Source organism: Peromyscus maniculatus, chromosome 2 (genome assembly GCF_049852395.1).
Source record: "Peromyscus maniculatus bairdii isolate BWxNUB_F1_BW_parent chromosome 2, HU_Pman_BW_mat_3.1, whole genome shotgun sequence".
In the NCBI taxonomy this organism is placed as follows: Eukaryota; Metazoa; Chordata; class Mammalia; order Rodentia; family Cricetidae; genus Peromyscus; species Peromyscus maniculatus.
This window is the reverse complement of record NC_134853.1, coordinates 118,390,159-118,410,236: the sequence shown is the minus strand read 5'-3', so window position 1 is coordinate 118,410,236 and position 20,078 is coordinate 118,390,159. Positions and strand designations below refer to the sequence as shown.

General features: G+C 40.7%; 1 protein-coding gene across 7 annotated transcripts in view; it reads right to left on the bottom strand.

The window, feature by feature from the left end:
* Positions 1-20,078, bottom strand: part of Nfia (nuclear factor I A) — a 347,864-nt gene that overhangs the window by 223,707 nt on the left and 104,079 nt on the right. The gene's annotated exons all lie outside the window — the stretch shown is intronic.

Here is a 20,078-nt window from a genome sequence, read left to right as displayed (position 1 = left end):
CCCCCCGATGTTTGTCAGCCTTTGCACACACGGTAATAAGACTGTAACAGGAATTCACTTTAACTCGGAATTAGGGCCCATTTCACTTGCTATACGATGCTTGCTGAAATCCAACGGCCATGCTTTTAGCAAGCATCGTATATAACTTCCAAGGCACTTGCTATCTGCGCTACTATGGTATTTAAAAAAATAAACACTTATAAAGTACATAACAATGTAACAGGAGACACGAAAGTCCTGAGAAAGCAAGCTTCAGCTCTAGCATCAGTGAGTTTGAAGCACAGGACCTGAGGACACAAGAACTGTCTCACAGCCAGATGAACAAGGAGCAGCTAAATACTCTGGAAGGAATCTCTTAAATATCGGTAGCCTGGGTTTTCTCCTCTATAAACTGCTATGATGACGATGGTGATGGTTGTGGTGAAATGGCAAAAGCTTTATTTCACCATTGAGCAACCGTGGAGCTCAAGTATTATGTGAGATTTCCTGCAGACTGAGATGCATTCCATTTCAAGACTCCATCAGCACCCAAACTCATGGGCTTCTATTTCTATCATTTCACCGAGATCCTACACAAGACATGAGCAAGCCACCTGTTTTCGGAGATACTGCACTTTTAGCTCCAAGGGCGGAGGATGGAACTCCATTTAGCTGTGTCATCTAATCCAAACTGGAGAAGCAACTTGTAGCTAGGAACAATGTGAACCCAAGCAGAACCCACATGAGCTCCTCATGATCAGGAGGGTGACATCCTTCCTATGCTAGTCAACTGTCCACTGAGACCTAGCTTTGGTCATGAAATGACTCTACACACAGGTGAAGAAAAAGCAGTCCAAGCATGGCTGGTGCCTTCCATGTAGGTTTGGATTGATTGGGATGAACCTCCAAACTCCCATGCTTCTGAGAAACTCTACAATGCATTGTTTGCTTAAGGCATATTTCAAAATTGTTTTCACTGATTATATTTCTTTAAGCTTTTGTACATCTATATAATTGTATGTTGAGCATATTAAATTATATAATAACTCAATAGTTTCCACTATATTGGCATATATCATTCACTGCTAGAACCATGAAAGATACAATTGAGTTCCTTTGCATACAGAAAACATGAGTATTTATACTGTTTGATCAGGGACAAGCACACACACACACACACACACACAGAGAGAGACAGAGACAGAGACAGAGAGACACAGACAGACAGACATACCTCATCATTTGTATGCAGCAAGAAAGGCAAGAGTATGTGGAAGAAGTAAAGTGCACTGGCCATTATTCCAGGCCATCGTATTACTCAGTTGGTGGCAAATACTTGAGGGAAAAGTGGATTTTACTTTATGAAACCCTTGCTGTCCTTTCCAGGGAACTGTACTCAAGTAATAATAGATGCTCTGGACACAGGATGTGCTATCAGGGACACTTTATTCAAGGAAAAGAGTAAAAATAAGATCACTAGAGAGCTGAAGTCCTCCTAACTCAAGTTCAATTTGAGCAGAAAATCACATCTATCTACCAGCACAGATTTAAATGACATATCTCCAACTGGAGATGAAAACAGAAAAGGAAAAAAAAAAACCACACACACACACACACACACACACACACACACACACACACACACACACACACACGCCCTGTCATGAACAGGGTGACATATACTAGCTCATCCTTGGAGATGGAGACTTGCAGGCTGTCCCACATGCACACATATCTTCACATCCCTCGTCTCCTGTTGACACTGCAACATTCACACATCATCTATATCAGGCACGCAGAGCCTCCAACTCAAATGGTGTCCAAGTCTGGAGCACCAAGCCCAGTGCATTAGTGGACTCAAATATCATGTGCCCCCAGAAATGATGAAGGGTCTGGATCAGAGCACGGGAAACAGTTGGAGAGTTACTGCTCTCCACATGCCGTAAATCAAACCTGGGGGAGTTTCAAGTTTAAACATCTCATCTTCGTTACCCTTCGTATCAGACTGGATTTTTGTCCGTCCCCCCCCTTTCTTCTGATGCAGTCACCGCTATTGATCCAACTGCCGAGCACCAGTCACCAAGGCCAAATCAGGGGGAACACTGTAGCAGGCACAGGGTGGCAAGAGCAGAGGGGAAGGAAGGGTGAGTTTCCTCAGATGTCTCTGCCAGACCACTAATGGTGAGCAGGCCACAGTGTGAAGAACCAGGGAAAAACAGCCCACTCAAGTAAAAAGCTAATGCAGCTGCCAATTTGAAAATAAGTACGGTCTACTTTCGATTATCCACAAGTGGTTTAACCACAGGGCCTCCATCTTCCTACACTCAACCTCAGTCTGGGCTAAAACCCAGACGTCAAGCAGAGCAGGGGTCTGCAAGCCTGAACCTTGTGTCTGCATCTGAAGGTGTGGTCTCAGAGGCACAGAACTGTGGATGTCCTTTTACGAAGCAAGTCGTAAAGTTCCCCTTTTACAGAAACAGTGCAGTCTCTGTGAATGACCACTGATAATAAAAACTATGTTTGCATCCTTTTCCTGGTGCTATGGAAAATGTTGTTAAAATTCATAAGCAGATGCTGAGTGAATGAAAGACGGTGTCATGAGAAATGTTCACTCGTCCACTTATTCAAAGGGCTTTGTGGAGTCTTTACTATGCTCTCTGCTGGGCACCATTCCAGACACTGTGCCTACCTCACGGGGCTCACAGTCCATACTGGATAGTACCATCCTCAAGGTAAACATAATTTCCTCCATAGCTCTAAAGAACAATAAACCTTAGTGTAGATCTCAAAGATGACATGTAAGGACACCTTTCAATGGGGTAAGAGGTGAAACTTCATCAGTGGGTGGGACCTGTCTTTGATGATCTACCCCATCGCCTGCTCACTTGTCTCCTTGTAAGAGGAGATTTCTGTGTCCGCTGTCATCCATCCTTTCAAATCTCCTAACACAGATAAACTCTTCCTGCTACAGCTAGGAACCTAACAACCCAATGTGCTCACTTAAATTCAAATCAGAAGTGGATAAGATGGATAAAGACCCAAACTTTCAGGGGAGTGCTCTCGGGTTTTAAAATCAGGCTCCTTCCCCCAAAGTTTCTACTGTTTGGAATATGTAGGAGAAAATAGCTAAGGGAACGGTCTGCTGGCATCCCTGACTGACTTTAGATATCTCTGAAATACCTTCAAAATAAGGTGATTCAAATTCTCAGAAAGTCAGGTCTCTTTATAAAATATAGTGAATAGTAAGATACTAAGACACAAAGGTTAATAAAACTAAGCAGTTCATGAATGTTGTTTTCTTGTTCTCATTTTAAAACAGTTATATTTAATATCATCACCAAATAAACAGTAATTTGGCAAATTATTTCTGGATTGTGACCAAGTGCTGCTTTGAAAACCAAGAAAACCACTGAATCCAAATTTCCATATTAAGACAGCTTCACTACGTTTCAGTAACTGGGTAACACAACGGTGTCTTTCTTATCTTGCCTTTAAAATTGAGGACTAGGCTGGGGTGTGGCTCAGTGGTGGAGTGCTTGCCTAGCATGCATAAGGCCTCTGTCTGATTTCTATCACTACAGCGGAGAGGGGAAAGAGTGGGTTTCTTCCCTAGGTTATCATTAGAAACCTCCTCAAAAGCAATAGCTCTAGGTACCTTTGTAGCTCGAGGTAACCTTTGACAAAGGGGCAGTTCACTCAACCAGACAAGTAGGGAGGCTGTACTGATACCCATAAGCCTCAAGTGTACAAACTTCCTTCCTAATACATCATGCTCCTGCAATCTATTTCCTTACTTGAAATTTATTGCTATAAATACAGAGAATGAAAAATGTGAAACGATGCCAGCTCAGCCGTCACTCCGGTTCCAATCCTTGGCTAAATTTATGCATTTCTCTGGTTTGTTTAAATGCCAAAGACTTAGGCACACCAGAAAGATATTACTCTTTTCTGTTTGGTGAAGAAGCCCCACCTGCCCACTGCATGCAGATGGAAGCACAAGGGAGCCAAGGGCAAAAAGATAAAAATGTGCACTCCGCAGATGAGACTAGCAGGCTTCAGACGCCCAGTCGGAAAGGCACGAAGCACGAGACATCTTTGGAAATCCTGTACCTTTCCAAAGCTGTGGCCATTTTTCTAGCCTTTGTCCAGTAGATGTCTTTCCTTTAATTTATTTAGTTTTGTTTGTGTGTTTGATTTAGATCTTGTAGTGCTGGGGGTCCAAGCCAAGGCCCTACACATGCTAGGCAAGTGAGCTCTACTACTGATCTACATCCCCAAACCAACCTAGATAAATTCAACAAACAAGGGCTAGAGACTAGCCTAGTAGCAAAGGCTTTGCCTAGCCTGCACAAGGCCTGACTTTCATCCTGACTCCAAAGAAGTGTTTTTTAAAATATTTTTTTGTTTTAATGTTAATGGAATGAAGTGTGATTCCGCATGAGAAATGTCAGAGACAAACGGACCATACCAGGAACCATCCATAAAGATAAACTCAATAGAAAGTGATCTTTGGGCTCTGGAATCACAAGAAGAGCAACAAACTTAGCATATGTCTAATAGTCTTCCATCTTCTCATGCTTTAAGCTAGTGATCTGAGCCCCAAGGATCAATGTCCTTGGACAGAAGGGTGTATTCAAGCTTGGAGTTGATAAAAACAACCTTTTTCTGCATCCAGGAAGACCACAGCACAGTATATCAGAGTAGTCTCCTTGGTAAGCTACCATTGGGCAATGTGGAAATTTCTTTTAGCTCACTCACCTTCCTTTGCAATCTTATTTCACTTAAGGGAAACCACCTTTCCTATTAAAGTTGAGATCACCCTGGGCTAAGAAACTCAAAGCCATTACATTCTCCCCTCCAACCCCTCGCCCCTGGGAATTCTGACATCCTTATTTTTATATCCACTCACATTGTTCAGCTAACATCAGTTTCTGTCCTATAACACATTGATTTAGTGTGAACAGACTTTTGAAGTAGATGTATTTTCACAGTCGTAAATGTCTAACATTATACTAATAAAAAATGTCTGGGAGGAAGTACATTAGGATGTTAATTTTTTTGCATGGTAGAATATACAGGACTTCAATTCTTTATATTTTGAAAATCCACAATGATCTCAGGTTAGTTTTTAAAGATTTATTTTTTAAGTATCAATTATAAGGATGTGTGTATGTCGATGTGTGTGTTTGTGCACATGTGTGCAAGTACCCTCAAAGACCAGGAGAGGGTGTCAGAGTCCCTGGAGCTGGAGTTAACAGACAGTTGTGAGCCACGCAATGTGGTGTTGGGAATTGGTAACACAAGAGCAGCAAGCACTCTTAACCTTGGAATCTATCTTTCTAGCCCCTCCATATTTTTGGGGGGTGGGGGCAGGTTTCGAGGCAGGGTTTTTCTGTGTTGTTTTGGTGCCTGTCCTGGATCTCACTCTGTAGACTGAAGTGCTGGGATTAAAGGCATGTGCCACCACCATCCGACTCCATATTTATTTTTAGGATAATTTTTTTTTTATAAAGTTACTTCTTCAGAGTTTACATATATAATCTGATATATACCTTGAAGGCTGTACAATCTTTATCTTTATCTTTGCGGGGATTATATGAGAAATAATTTGAAGTCACACAAAATAAATAAATAATGCACAAAACTAATTGGGAGAAAAAACTGTTTGGCCCTAGATGGTTGTTGATGGTTCCCAAAATAGTTAATGGATACACAAATAACATAACTGATAAATGAACAGGTTTTGTTTTTCTAAAGTGAAACCTATAAATCCAACAGAAAATGCACTTTCCTGAGTATTTATTTTTCTCTGAGAAATCAGCTTTCACTCAATATCATAGAATGAAATGAACAAATTTCTGACATTTGAAAAAAAGTAGGTTTTAGTTTGTAAATTTCCTTAATTTAGAGACTCTTTGGGGTCCATTTCCCAGGTTTCCCCAGTGTGTGTGTGGGAATTCTGCCCCTGGTAGGAAACACTGGGAATGAATTCCCTATAACTTGGTCCTCTAATCAAAAGGGCTATTGCTATGGTGATCTTCACTCTGAATTTTTCCTAGATGTGTCAGAAATCAAGTATCTTTAACTGCCCACTACCAGATCACCAAGAAACCAACCATGTCTGATCTGAGCCCCATTTAAAGGTCTTACGTTTTGGACTCCAGGCATTCTTATTAAAAAATTTTAAAGCATAGCTAAGAATAAAGCTTAATGTGTATTTTATGAAAATTAACGAGGGAAAGGAATGGCAAGGCAGCCTGGTGAGGAGAAGAATGCGAAGCCTCTCCCCGTGTGGGAGATCTGGTGCTGTGTGCCCTGCAGCGGTCGGTCTTCCTGGGCTCTGACACCCAGAGCTGCATCTGCTCCACCCTTCCTACTTGGCCGATAAGGTAGCTTACCCAAGGTCACCTTCCACAGGTAGCTTACCCAAGGTCACCTTCCACAGCTTCAAACCCGTGCATTTGTGATTCCAGAGACTGTTTCCCTCTGAACTAAAAAAATTAAGACTTTGGTTCTTTTCAAAACTAAAAATCAAGCATAAGGACATATGATTTATTGTGTAATATTTTCTTCATATTTTTCAAGATCTACAGTGGTCCTCCCTCCCCTGCTGAGCACGAGGTACAGGGTACAGACCACACTTTCCAAAGCTAGTGGTCAGAAACAATGTGGCAAAAAGAAGGATAATCTACAGAGACTGGTTGCAAAGCCTTTTTCAGGGGCACAAGAACAAGAGTCCGGTCATGATGTTGGTGAGAAGAAAAAGGAGCAAAGAATGGCCAGTTCGAGTGAAGTGGGGAGGGGCCAAGGGCCTTGCTTAGCTGAAGGCTTAAGAAAGCCCTCACCTGATCCTGCTGCAGACAAGCTGGTATGCTGGAGCGCTGCTCTCTTTGGGGGCAGGGTTTGAATAGTGTAGATAGTGCTTGTAAAGCAACACACACAGCTACTGAAGGAAAAACCACCCATTTTGTCCAAAATGGAACGCAATGGTGATTAACATGTAATTTTGTTCCACTTTAAAACAATTTTTTTCCTGACTGAAAAAGGACCTGGTCCTGGGCAGAGCGGGCAGAGGTTTTTCACTCACAAATGGCTTTCCTGGTGATGTCAGAGGTCCCACTTCACACAAGACAGAGCTCCAGGAATCCCATCTGGGTACATCTGAACGGTGCTTTTGTGGTCAGGGCGAGTGCCCACAACCACATATTTCCTGGGACTCCTCCCACCCGCACACTATCGACTGAACCCTGAAGGCCTGAGGAGTACAGGTCTGTTTACAATGACAATCACCAGCCTGGGGGGTTGGGAGGGGCTTACCTGTAAATGAGAGTAGGAATGTTTCTTAGATAAAACCATTCAAGTAGGGCTGTGGCCATAGCTCCACTGATAACCGTGCTTCCCTAGACTACAAAAGGGGGTGGGGTGGGGGAGCCTTAGCTTTGCATAGTGTCAAGTGTTCTAGTACCCATCTGGATCTTTGTTACACAGCCAGTTCAAGGCCAATCTGGGATACATGAGACCCTGTCTTAAAAAGAAGAGGAAGACAAAGAACAGGAAGAGGAAGAGAAGGCAGCAGCAGCTAAAAGACTATCATCTACATAACAGTTTCTTGTGCACAACTCTAAGTTGCTTTGTGGTTTTGTTTCTAAGTTCAAAAGTCATGGGGCTAGACAAAAATCTGCATATATATCTAATAAGTATTGTTTATTACTCAGGAATAATTTCCCATCTTCTACTTAAATTTGAGAAAAATAAAAGCAAAGAAAAAATATCATTTATTCTCTCAAAGCAATACTTCATTAATGTTTATTTCAAAATAGTTTTAGTTATACACAATTTATATGTTCTTATCCAATTTTCTAACCCAACCCAGCTATGAAATTCAGAACTCCCTCCCTCCCAGAGACAGAAATCCCAGCCCCTTCACAGTTCAGAGCAGGTGGCCTTTTTGATTGTCATAATGATCTTCACATTAAGTGACTCCTGTCTATTCTCTAATCCCCATTAGTCCTAGATGCACATGTAAAGATGCATTTCAATAACACTCAGAATAGCAAGGGTGCTAAACCAAAGCAACGTTCTACGAATCAGTCATGTGCATGCACGTGTGTGTGTGTGTGTGTGTGTGTGTGTGTGTGTGTGTGTGTGTTGCCATGGGTTGGGTTTAGCGAGCAAAAGTGAACAGAAAATGATTGTTCCAAAAGACAGAAGTGAAATAAATGGGTAGTTCTAAGACACCCCCGACCCCTTAGTAAGTAGCCCATGAGTCTATTTATCACCTGGGACACAACATCACAACATGCATCTTTTGTTAATTCTGTTTTGTTTTTGTTGTGTTTGTTTTTGAGTCAGTCTAACTCTCAGGTTATCCAGGCTGGTCTTGAACTTATGGTTTTAGCAGGTCCTCCTTCCTCAGCTGACCAAGTAGGGGGGACTACAGCCATACACTACCATGTACCAAGCCTACACCTTGCATCTTAAAAAGAGTTTTAGGTAACAGTCTAATGTCAAAGAATCTCCATGTGTTCAAAGGCTGCACATAGAAAGGAGACAAGCTGCATCTGTGAGGCCACCTGACAAGAATTACCATAGTTGTGAACAAGAGTCTTCAGGCCACCTTTCCAACATGAGAGCTAAGATGTCAGCCATGGGCTTCAGTTCCAAACCCGTGGAAGCTCTTCTATTTTCTGTCAATGCTACCACAGTGAAACTAGCCTGGTCAGGGGAACTGTGAGCATAAGGGTGGTCTTTGGGGCTCTTTCCTCATGTCAAGCCTGTTACCACCCACAGGGGCATCTCAGAAAGAAATTCTGCATCCAATGTGATAATATTCAGTGTGCTGGCAAGACTGTTTCTGTATGAATACAAAATATTAAAAAAGAAAATATTTGTATTCATTTTCTAAAGGATCATATAAGTGAGTTTTGTGTTTTAAAAAGTTAGAAAATAAAAAATAATAAAACCTCATTGTGAGGCCACTGTTGAATACCATACAGCGGTGACCCTCTAGAATACTGTGATTGTGCCAAGGCTAAGCCACTGGAAGAAACACTAGGCCACAAATCTTAGTTCTGCCTCTTTTCTTTAATGTATATGTGTCTGTGTTATGTGTGCACTCATGTGTGTCTGCCTGTGTGTGGGCACATATATGTATGCAGGTACATGTGCACATGTGTGTGCATGTGTATAGAAACCTGAGGTTGAAGCCAGGAGCTCCTTTGATTGCTTTCTATTGGGGTAGGGTCTCTCAACTGATGAACTAGCTAACCAGCTTGCTAGGGATCCCCCGTCTCTGCCTTCTGAATGCTAGAATTGGAGGTGGGCTGCTGTGCCTGCACAGCATTAATGTGGGATCTGGGGTTCTGAACCCTAGTCCTCACACCATGCACTGAACACTCTGCCTACTGCGCCATCCCTTAGCTCAGTCATGGGCCAACTCTGCCTGGTCCATTAACTTTCCGATTCCTGCTTTCACTGTTAGAAAAGAAGACATGAGATCCAGTAACAAGCTCATGGCCAGGAGCTCCAAATATTGTTGATTTCTAAACTCTTCAACACTTTCACCACAACTAATACATCTATGAGAAAGTCTCACCTCTAAGCTAACTTCTTAAACAAACATGAAGGCAGATGAACTTCATGATAAGACATACCACCTAAATAAGAAAAATCTGTTCATAGACTTGAGAAAAATGGAGCCACTCTATATGACAGCTCTATATGAATGCTACTATGTGGCATCACACGCCTTCACTGCAGCCTTGGTTCTGGACACACAGCATTCCCATTCTGCACTGCAACTGGGGTCGCACCACACAACATCCGCGCACACTAAAACACTGCAGCTCCGATGGAAGACTACTGTGCAGTGTGAATACCAGCATTTTCACTGTCCTACAACTTTTCTACTCCTATAAAAACATAGTAGAAAACAAACTTTAATTTCAAAAATCATTTAATGGATTGGACTTGGGATTAGGACAGGATTACCAACAATTTCTAAAGTGGCCCTCAACACATTTTTGCCATTATCCATGTGTGTTTCTGCAAGGTGGCATTCTCAGCACTTATGATCATAAAACCAAAATCTCAATCAACTTGGGAAGTACTGAAGATACTCTGCACCTACCGTAAGATGCTCAGCAAGATTTAGTTCCTTACGTAAAAGCACAAAAGCACTCTCATCTCATTAGCATGAAATGTGATTTTTAACTTTAATAAATGTTAAATTATATATATGCCAAAGAATTGTTAAAGTTATGATTTATTATAAGTGAACACTTGGTTCTATATCTTTTTATATATCAATATGGCCAAGAGATGTAAATTTTTCTCAGGCAAAAAGGGGTCATGAGTGGACAAAGGCCCGCTCTCCATCATGTAGGCCAGGCCTTACTAACATTCTTAGGCAGCTGAATATACCATGACAAATGCAGTGCACTTATATGATCCTAGGTAAACTCATCCATGTATTTGTACTTCAGATTCCTCATCTGCAGAATGGGTACCATTACAACCTAATTGAATTGACAACAATATAAATTTATGTTTGGCCTTGGGGTTTAAATCAACTGATATGTCCCAGTATTTGCCTAGCACCACTAACCTTTCTCAACAAAGTAAAGACTATTTGAGCCAATAAAATATAGTATTACTGGCCAGAATGGTGAAGACCAAGAAATGGTTGCCGAAGTGATGGAATGAACAAATTATTAGAGAAAAAAGCTTGTCCTAAATGTTTGCAGCATCACTGAGCATATGTCAGAAGAATGTTCACACAGCAACAGGATGGATGGGAAGCAAGAAAAGCAGCCGAGTGTGTTCTACTGAAGTCAAGGTCAATGTCTAATCTCCAAATAGCTTCTTTATCTTCAGTAACCATATCAACTCAATGGCCACTGTGAGCTACAGCAAATATAGCACAAAACTCACAGCTAGAAATGAAATCAAACATTAGTGCATTCTGCTCCTTTGCCATCCAAGGACCAAGGATGGCGGCACATACAATGAAATCTACTTAGCCATCCAGGCTTGCACACAAAGGTCTTTCATTATTTTCTGACAGGAAGACTTCCTGCTATGCCATATGTCAGGTAGTACCTCAGAATTATTTTACATGCACACCCTAACTCCAAATCTATGCATGGATGAGACTGTGCATAGAAAACTCTATATTCCAGAACTGCTTTCTAGAACCTGGATGTGAATCAACTTGAGTTAAGTAACTTCTAGTCCCCCAGCTAACTGGACCCAGTTCACTCATCAAAACCTAATTTTAATTTTGATCTTTTGAGCCCATGTCAAAGTGAGAACCTAAGACAGCTGAATAATGAGAGGCTTTTCTGTACCAAACCCACTTCAAGAATGCCACCAGAAAAGTGGGTGGCCCATCAAGGAGCACAATTCAGACAGAGAAGAGCCCCCACTCAAGTTCATCTTAGAAATTGCCAATGGTTAGTATCAGCCAGGAACTTTTGGAATATAGGGGGGACAGAGTATGGGAGGACAGAGCATCAGGGAGGAAACAGGAGGCTCTCTTGCCAAAGTGACAAGAGCAAGTCATACCACAAGCAAGCATGTACCCTTAAAAAGATGACCCGAATACAGGAGATTTTACTGCCCAGTGGCCCAACTGGAGCTTGGCAAATGGTTCAAACATTTGGACTGGATCATTTTCCTAAATGTACTTTTAGCATTTAAAGACCTAGGCCCTTCCAAAAATATTTTCTCCTTTCCATTTTTTTTCTTTAAGTCAATCTGAATAGCAGTTATTGAGCATTCACTGTTACAAAGAACTGTCACAAGCACTAAGAAAACATGGTCCCAGTGTTCAAGAAAACACAGCCTGGTGGAGATGAATTCACACACAACTGACTATCATGGAAGCCAGACATAGCTAGCATAAGGCAACGTAAGCCATGTGTGATGGTAAAAGGAAGAAGAAAGCAGGCTAACCAAGGAAAGATGGACAGAAGAGCAGGCATTCCCTTCCTTGTTCCAGAAAATATCTGGGGCAGCAGGAAGGCTAAGCAGGATTTCAACAGGCAGAGGAAGTCCTGGGCAGCCCAGCAGAAGTGCCCAGAAGAAGGAGGCAGACATACTGGGCAGAGATATCTGTTTTATAACATGGAGTGGGTAAACGTTCTCATAGACATTTACCTCTGCTATGCACTATGGGCACCTGAAGTGCCTTTTCCTTTAATAGTATCCCTGATAGGCTCAAAGGATTCTTGGGCTCTTTCCAATATAATGTTTGCCTATAATGTCTTCTCCACGGCTTGACTCCTTCATTTAGACAGGGCAGGTTTTAACATGTGGCTCACGGAGAAAAGTGAAACCACAGGCACCAGCAGAACTCAGAATAAAAAACACATTTTGAAATAAAATAAAGGTTAAGCTCTCACACCAGCAGACCTTGCTTGATCAGCAAAAATGTAGGTGTTAACAGGAAATCGCTATATTGTGTAATCCCCATTTCACCCTCCACAAAATTGCTCTGTAATTCAAAAGAAGTGAAGCAACAATTGGATGGATGACCAGCTTTGGTTGTTTACATAGTTTAATGCACAAATGTGCAGTTTCCATGGCTTTCAGAATGACGTGATTTACATGAAGCCCCAACGATAAATAAAGTTGAAGTGCTGCATTATAGTTAGCATATGGTGAAATCTGAAGCGAAGCTCTTTCACCCACTCCCTAAAAGATATTTAAAATAGTCTTCCCATCAGGGGCCTTCATTTTTTTTTATTTTTACACCCTGACAATTCTTCTCTTGTGCAAACATAATTTTTTAAATAAAGGGTGGAAAACAAAACACAACAATAACAAAAAATATTCCTTGCACGCTAATCCCAGAGTGATCGGTGACAACTGAGTAAACTTTACAGATGTCTATAACCTTGTCATTTGAAAACTTATTTATGGACATCATAATACTCTTGAACCACCTGGCATGACAGAACATCTAGGATAAGGTTATCAGGTCATTTGTAACAAATTTCACAAGCATACCTTTGGGGGAATGTGCACATAAGCCTTTCTACACACTGTCAACCCCCTACAAACTCTTCCAGAGGGAATTTATACAGGCGGTTGGACTTCTAAGTCTTAAGAAACATCTTCTGTTTTAATATTTATTTTTATTTATGTGTATATATGTACGTCTGTGTGTGTGTGTGTGTGTGTGTGTGTGTGTGTGTGTGTGTGTGCTACCTGTGTGCAGGTGCCCATAAAGGCAAAAAGAAGGTACCAGATTGTCCTTGAAGCTGGAGTTACAGGCAGTTGTAACTTACCTAAAATGGTGCCGGGAACCAGTTCCTTAAAAACATATTGAATGTGAGGACAAGGTCAATTTTTTTTCCTTAGTCTTTCCCCAAATGTCATTACAGGGTCTTTCCTTTTGCTTAGACTTCATTTAAAGGACCACCTTAAAGGACCACTGATGAAGTTTAGGACCATCTGTTTACTATGTATGGAGAGAACAGTTAAGCTCCATTTTATGAGAACTAGGAAACAAGACACAAAAATGCAATCTCTAGCCACACTTGCTATTTTGGAACACTAAGCAACTGTCCTGCTCTGGATGCTATGTGAGTCCCAAACCAGGGAAGATGGGACTGCATCTCAATTCCCCCTAACAAAGTAAAGATATTAGAGTTAATTTCTTAAACAGATTATCTTACACTTGAGAGTCTCATTCATTAAAACCATCATTGGTAAATAGCAATACGTGGGTATTTGTGTGTGAGAGAGAGCATACATGTGTAGATGCAAGCATCACAGTCCATGTATGGAGGTCAAAGGACAACTTTACAGAAGTCAGTTCTCTCCTTCCACCATGTGGGTTCCAGAGAGGGAACTCATGTCATCGGCTTGGCAGAACAGCATTTGTGCTCAGTGAGTCATCTCACCAGCCCAATACTCAAGTGTCTCATAGAACACTCTTTGTTGGGAAATGGATCCTGGAGCTAGATGACAGTGTATATATATTTCTAGTTGCATTTCTATTCACACCTACAATCTACAAATCTTTAACCTAAAATCCTCTGTGCAGAAACTCATTAAAACGCTGTCGTGAAAGGAGATCATGACACCCTTGCTTTCCCTTTGCCTAATGACTCAAGACCTCGCTCATAAATAGATTCTAATTAAATTATGTTCTCTCATGCAGTCCATGTGTAACTGTACCAAATACTCTTGACAGCTGATACTCCATTAAACAGCTTTCACTAGCTGCCTTCCTTTCTTCTTTCCTCTCCTCTCCTCAGTTTTTGAGTCAGGAATCTTGGCTGACAAATGCTATTTTAAGAGTTTGTCCTAAGCTTTCATCAAATTATATTTTACTTATTATGACATATAAAACACAAAAGACCCAAGCAAATTTATCACTTTGAATACTTCATAATGCTTGGTGGAAAAAAGGAGATGGATAGGTTAACAGGTTTTTCGTCTTCTCTCCAAGTAGGGATGCGTAGAGATGAGGATGCATCAACTAAAATTATGATGTGTCTTGCAAAAGTTATTGGCAAGAGTGTTGGTGGAGGTGGTAAAAGATACTGATTCTTTAAGTTGTCGGGGTATATGGTACAAAGGGTACTGATGGGTAAAAGCCAGACATAAGAAATAATTTGAAATCTTAGCACATACCATGGTTTATGATGTGATTCGCATTGGAATTTCCTATTTTGAAAAATGTAGAAGAAATGGTTGCTTTTCCTTCCACACGTTGCTGTGTCTCTCGGTAGCTTTACAGGGCAAACAAGAACCTTACAGAAATGCGCTCGTTTGTAGTTAAAAGGTTGTGAGTGAGACAGCCTGGGCACTACTGCTGCCTTCTCTCATCCACACTGCCACTGCTCAAAATACCACCATTCACTCTAGATGCTATACAGATTTCTGAAGGCGGTGGCTGGTTTACTTGGCTCTCCTCCATTCTTTCTGCCAGTACTTTAAGGTGAGTACATGATTAATTATGTGGCTGTGATAATCCACTGGACTGCATATGCAGTTGTTGAAATATAATGAAGTTGGTGTGTTTTGTCTACTCAATGCAATCACTATCATAGACTTTGTGATACTATTTATTTTAGAGATCCCATTTCACAGCACAGGCTCAACTAGTAACTGCTAACCAACACACAAATCATCAAGGAGATTCATTATAGTAAGTCAGAGGCTATAAAAAAAAAAAAAGGTAGGTCAATGGTCTAACATTAGTATTTCCTGTAGATTGAATCAATTAATTTTACTTGGGGTAAAAACCTTTTTTCTATGAGGTGTAAAATGTGATGGTTCATTTTATTTATTTATTTTGTGTGTGTATGGTATTGGGCCTTGTACATAATAGGTAAGTGCTCTGGCACTAAATTGCTTCCCCAGCCCTTCATGGTTAATTTTAGCTGTCATCTACTGGGTTCTTCCAATGGTTTAGGAGGAGCATTCTAAGTGCTTTACACAAATTAACTCATACTATGATCCTTCTCATACAAATAAGAAAATTGCAGCCCAGAAATGTTATGGTGCCTGCTCAAGACTGCACTGCTAATAAAGAACAGTTGAGGTCTGAAGCCCCAAGTGAGATCTGGAGTCTGAAACAATAGTAGACCATGCTGCTTCCTATGGGTAATGACCTGACTCTCAACAGTGAGGATGAAAACCACAGAGATTCCATTTATGTAGAAGTGTGTCCTTGCTATTAACCACTAAGTTATAAGCAAATAAGTATGTTCCATAGCACACATTTGAGCAGCCATAGATGTCATTTTAACAATAATGTCCTCATAAAGGTGAATGCTGAATTGCATCAGAGATTTAAAGTAAGCCACAGTTAGAGCTAGCAGGTTGGCATTTACTCACAGTCCCAGAGTCTCAGGAGGCTGAAATAGGAGTAGAGTTGGATCCCAGCAGTTCAAGGCTAGCTGAACAATATAATAAGATTTCATTTCAAAAAATAAATTAATAACTAAGTAAGCCACAGGTATAACTTTTCCATGAGACAGTACTACTTCCAACCTGAGTGAAGTTGAAAATACCTGTGGTCACCACTCAAGTTCTATATGAAATGGGTTATATAACCCTAGTCCAATTGCTTAAGCATATGACTGAAACTTATACAGGATGAGTATTCCTAAACCTAAAATCCAACATCTGAAGTGCTACAAACTATCAAACATTCTATGCACCAATAGAGTCACAAGTGGAAAATTCCACATCTGATTTTACATGACAGATTGTAGCTAAGATGCATGTGCATTAAAGACGCTGTCTGAAATTGCCTATAGGTTTTACATATATGTATATGTCTATACACACACATGTGTGTGCACACACATACACAAAATCACATACACACGCATATCATAAATAAATTTGAATTTTAGATTTGGGTTTTATCCCCCAAGGTATCTCATCATGTATGTGCAACTATCCCAAAGTAAAAAAAAAAAAAAAAAAAAAAAAAAAAAAAAAAAAAAAAAACTTGAAACATTTCTGATTCTGATCATTTGATCATTTGGATAAGAGATACTCAGCCTGTATACACAAAACTACATAATTAAGGGAGACATCACTTGTTTAGGGAACTATGACTAGAACAAGCCAAAACAAAATGCACAAACAAAAAAATCTTCCCATGAAGGACACAACATGAGATGCATATTTTAATCAAGCAGATCTGGGTTCAAGTCTCAGTTTATCTATGCTAAATGTGGCTCAGGAAATTATGCCCCAAGTAAGCACCAAACACTTGTGTCTACAATGAGGGTATAAGCGGCTGCCATACAGGAGAGGAAGGGTGAGAACTGAATCGGCGCTCACAGGTACACTGCTCTGAATTCTCCTTAGTTCTGTAAATGAACAATAACTGACCATTTACAGAGGATACTGGCAACCAACAGCACATCTTCCTGGATTTGTACACAGAGATACACTTCTTTAGGATTCTTTTGCTGCTGTTTTCTAGAAGGGCTCAGTTACATTCTTTTTACAAAATTTGAGACTTAAACTTCCAGTAGTAGACATACACAAAAAAGAGAGGATAGAGACACGCCTTCAGGTTGTCTCTTCTCAAAATACAACTGCATCTCATAGTAAACCCCTTTCCAAAATTGTATAGTACGCTGAAGGGACAGTAATAGTCACTTTTCATCTGAGAAGACAGAGAGCCCAGCCTGGAGTAATATGTGTGAGCCAGAATGGAATGGGAACCAGGAGACACATGGCTGGTTGTCAGAATCCCAGTCAAGGGCACCAGCCATGATTCTTCACACCCATCCTCTTCTCCTAAGATAGTAAGTAGTTTTACTTCCAAAGAGGAGGTGAGAGAATTTCAGAGTGATGTTTTTCCCCCCCATGGGGAAAGGCCGTTTTCCAATCCATTCCTAAGCATGGCAGGCATAATACCGCAGAGATGCCGGGAGATTCTGGGGTGGTGAGGTCCCTGCCTTTGAAGCAAGCCAGCCAGCAAACACAAATGCATGCAATTTGAAATTTTAATTAGGGTGCCATGTGCTGGTGACATATGGCGACATGCTGACAGCTGGGTGTCCAGGTTCAGGAACAGACCTGGGTTCTGAAGTCACAGTTGGCAGAAGCAAAGTTCTCTGCTTGTGCGCTAGGTGCTAGTGTGCCTGGAAAGTGTGTTGCCAACATCCCCTGCTACCCCGCATCACCATCCTGCCATTTACAGACGCTGTCTGTAGAGGACCACCACTGCAGTTCAGACACGCAGTGAAACAAAGATGAGAAGAAACAAGAAGATTAAAATCCGATCCCAGGATCAGAGTCCAGGCTGAACCATGTTCCTAAACAGCGCCGGCATTGATCTTGGGTGGACCTGGGACTCTCGTACTGATCCTTGCAGAGGGTACTCTCTGTGGCATGAGGAGAAAGAGCGGTTACCTGTTCCAAAGTGCAAAGGAATGAAGCTCTTTGACACTGCCAAAGGGGATTTAAAATTAGGTGGCAGATGTCAGAAGATGAATCATGTGAGGTATGGAAACTGGATCAAAACAGTTTAAGACAACTTGTTAAGCATTAAAAGTCTAGCTTGTTAACTTTTGTCTTCTCTCAGAATTTTTCTTCTGTGATGAATTAATAGTGGTCAGTTTGACCTTTGAAGCTCAGCAAGCTGCCTGAAAATGTCTCTAAATGGGTTAATGAATTGCCTTGTGGTGCATCCACCCCCTCTGCCTGTCCCTCTCTGACTATTGACTGTGTGGGAAGTGGGAATAGTTTGAGTGTACTGTTTCCAGGCAAGCCCGGGATCCACCAGGAGCGAACTGAGGCTTCTCGGCCATACTGTGCATCCACAGGGCCATTCTTTGGATCCTTTTCTACATGTAGACTTTGGACACATAACCTTTGACTACACAGGACTATAGTAATGAGTAGGCCAAGCTGGCCCTTCCGTGTCTCTCTGGAAATCTGAGTTTCTAACCGTCAAGCCATGAAATTCTGGAATACTATAAATATTGGCACCAAATCTCCCTCTCTCTTGCATTCTGAATCACTGAGTGGATATAAGGTAGACTTGTCACTGGGGTAGAAATTGAATATATACCAACACGATTAAAAGCAAGCATTTTAATCCTTTCCCTCACCACCCGCCCCAGTTTTAAACAGTATAAACTATTTCACTTTATTTTTACTATCAGTATTATTATAAAGTTGCAGAAAAATACAGTCATAACACATTCTACTTGCAGTTAATTTTTGGAAAGAAGCAAAACAAACTGAAAATAAACATTAGCCATTTCAGGTTTTAGACAACTTTGCTGGACAACACAGACACCCACATTTACACCCCCAGCTGGAATCCCAGTAACTGGTTTGGATAGCAAATACGCATGTGTATATATCTACCCTTCAAAACAAAGCCTGCTGATTCGAAGAGCATGACCTCTGGGCCGCTCCTCCAGCTTTCAGATCTGTTCTCCCCTGAGAAATGTGGCTGGAGTCTCCTGTAAGTACAGCAGAGAAGCCACACACAAGCATTTGCCCAATTCCAGATACACTTCACATTCATCTTAAGCCAGCTTTTACTATGTTAATATGAAGATTCCTTTACCTCAGAAGAAGGGGCCACTGCCATGAAACAGGAAGTCACAAGGTACTTCTTCACGATATGATGCTGAGAGGCATATAGTTTTTGCTAGGCTAAAGTGCTTTATAACATTCTTAGATTTCTATTTACATCAAGTCTTAGGTACTGGTTATCAATTCTATTATTTAAAATTATGTTTTTTATTTATTATTTTATCATTATTATATAAAGCTATTATTATTTAAAAAGCAGACTAGTTTCTTAGAAAATACCTCCAAACTCTTTAATGCACACCTACTACCTCTAATATCATGACTAAGCCAGTAAAATGCATAGTGCCCACAATAATACTATGGAGAAGTAGCCTTCAGAGGAGGTATTCCTTCTGGTTCTAAAAGTCTACTGTTAATGAAGTGTACATTTTGACTAGATATGTCACAGGAAGAAAATATGTTAGAAAAACTTTATAACAGAAAAGCATCATTTGTGGCTAGACAAACTATCATTAGATAAAACAGCTCATTTGTCTGATGCAAAAGTAAATTTCTCAAACACAATTTAATGAATAAGGCATTAAATTATATTTTAAAACCTCATCACTTTTACGGATACAATATAAATAAAATTAGAAAACAGGACAACATAAAAAGAACACTAGGCTAAAATGGTCACCAGAACGATATTGTTCATGGGAATAAATTCCTAATTAGACCTTGAAATACAAAGGACTCAAGAAAATTAAAGTTGAGGTGAAACATTCTTAGGGTCACCTTTAATGTAAGGTGCATCACTATCCTGCCTAGCTAACATGACAGGAACTACCAAGTGAATGGATTAACATGGTATAAAATCCTTTTGACAAAGAACTATCAGTGGAGCAAAATTAACATCCCATGAAATACAATAGAAAAGAAAATGCTGTAAGGGAACACCTGAAATTTCTGCAAATATCTACATTGTAGAATCAATTGAGGATATTTCCATACAGATTCCCGGTTATCACTATTTGAACTGTGGTGGCTAAAGTCAGAGAAACACACAAGAGGCAGAAGGAGAA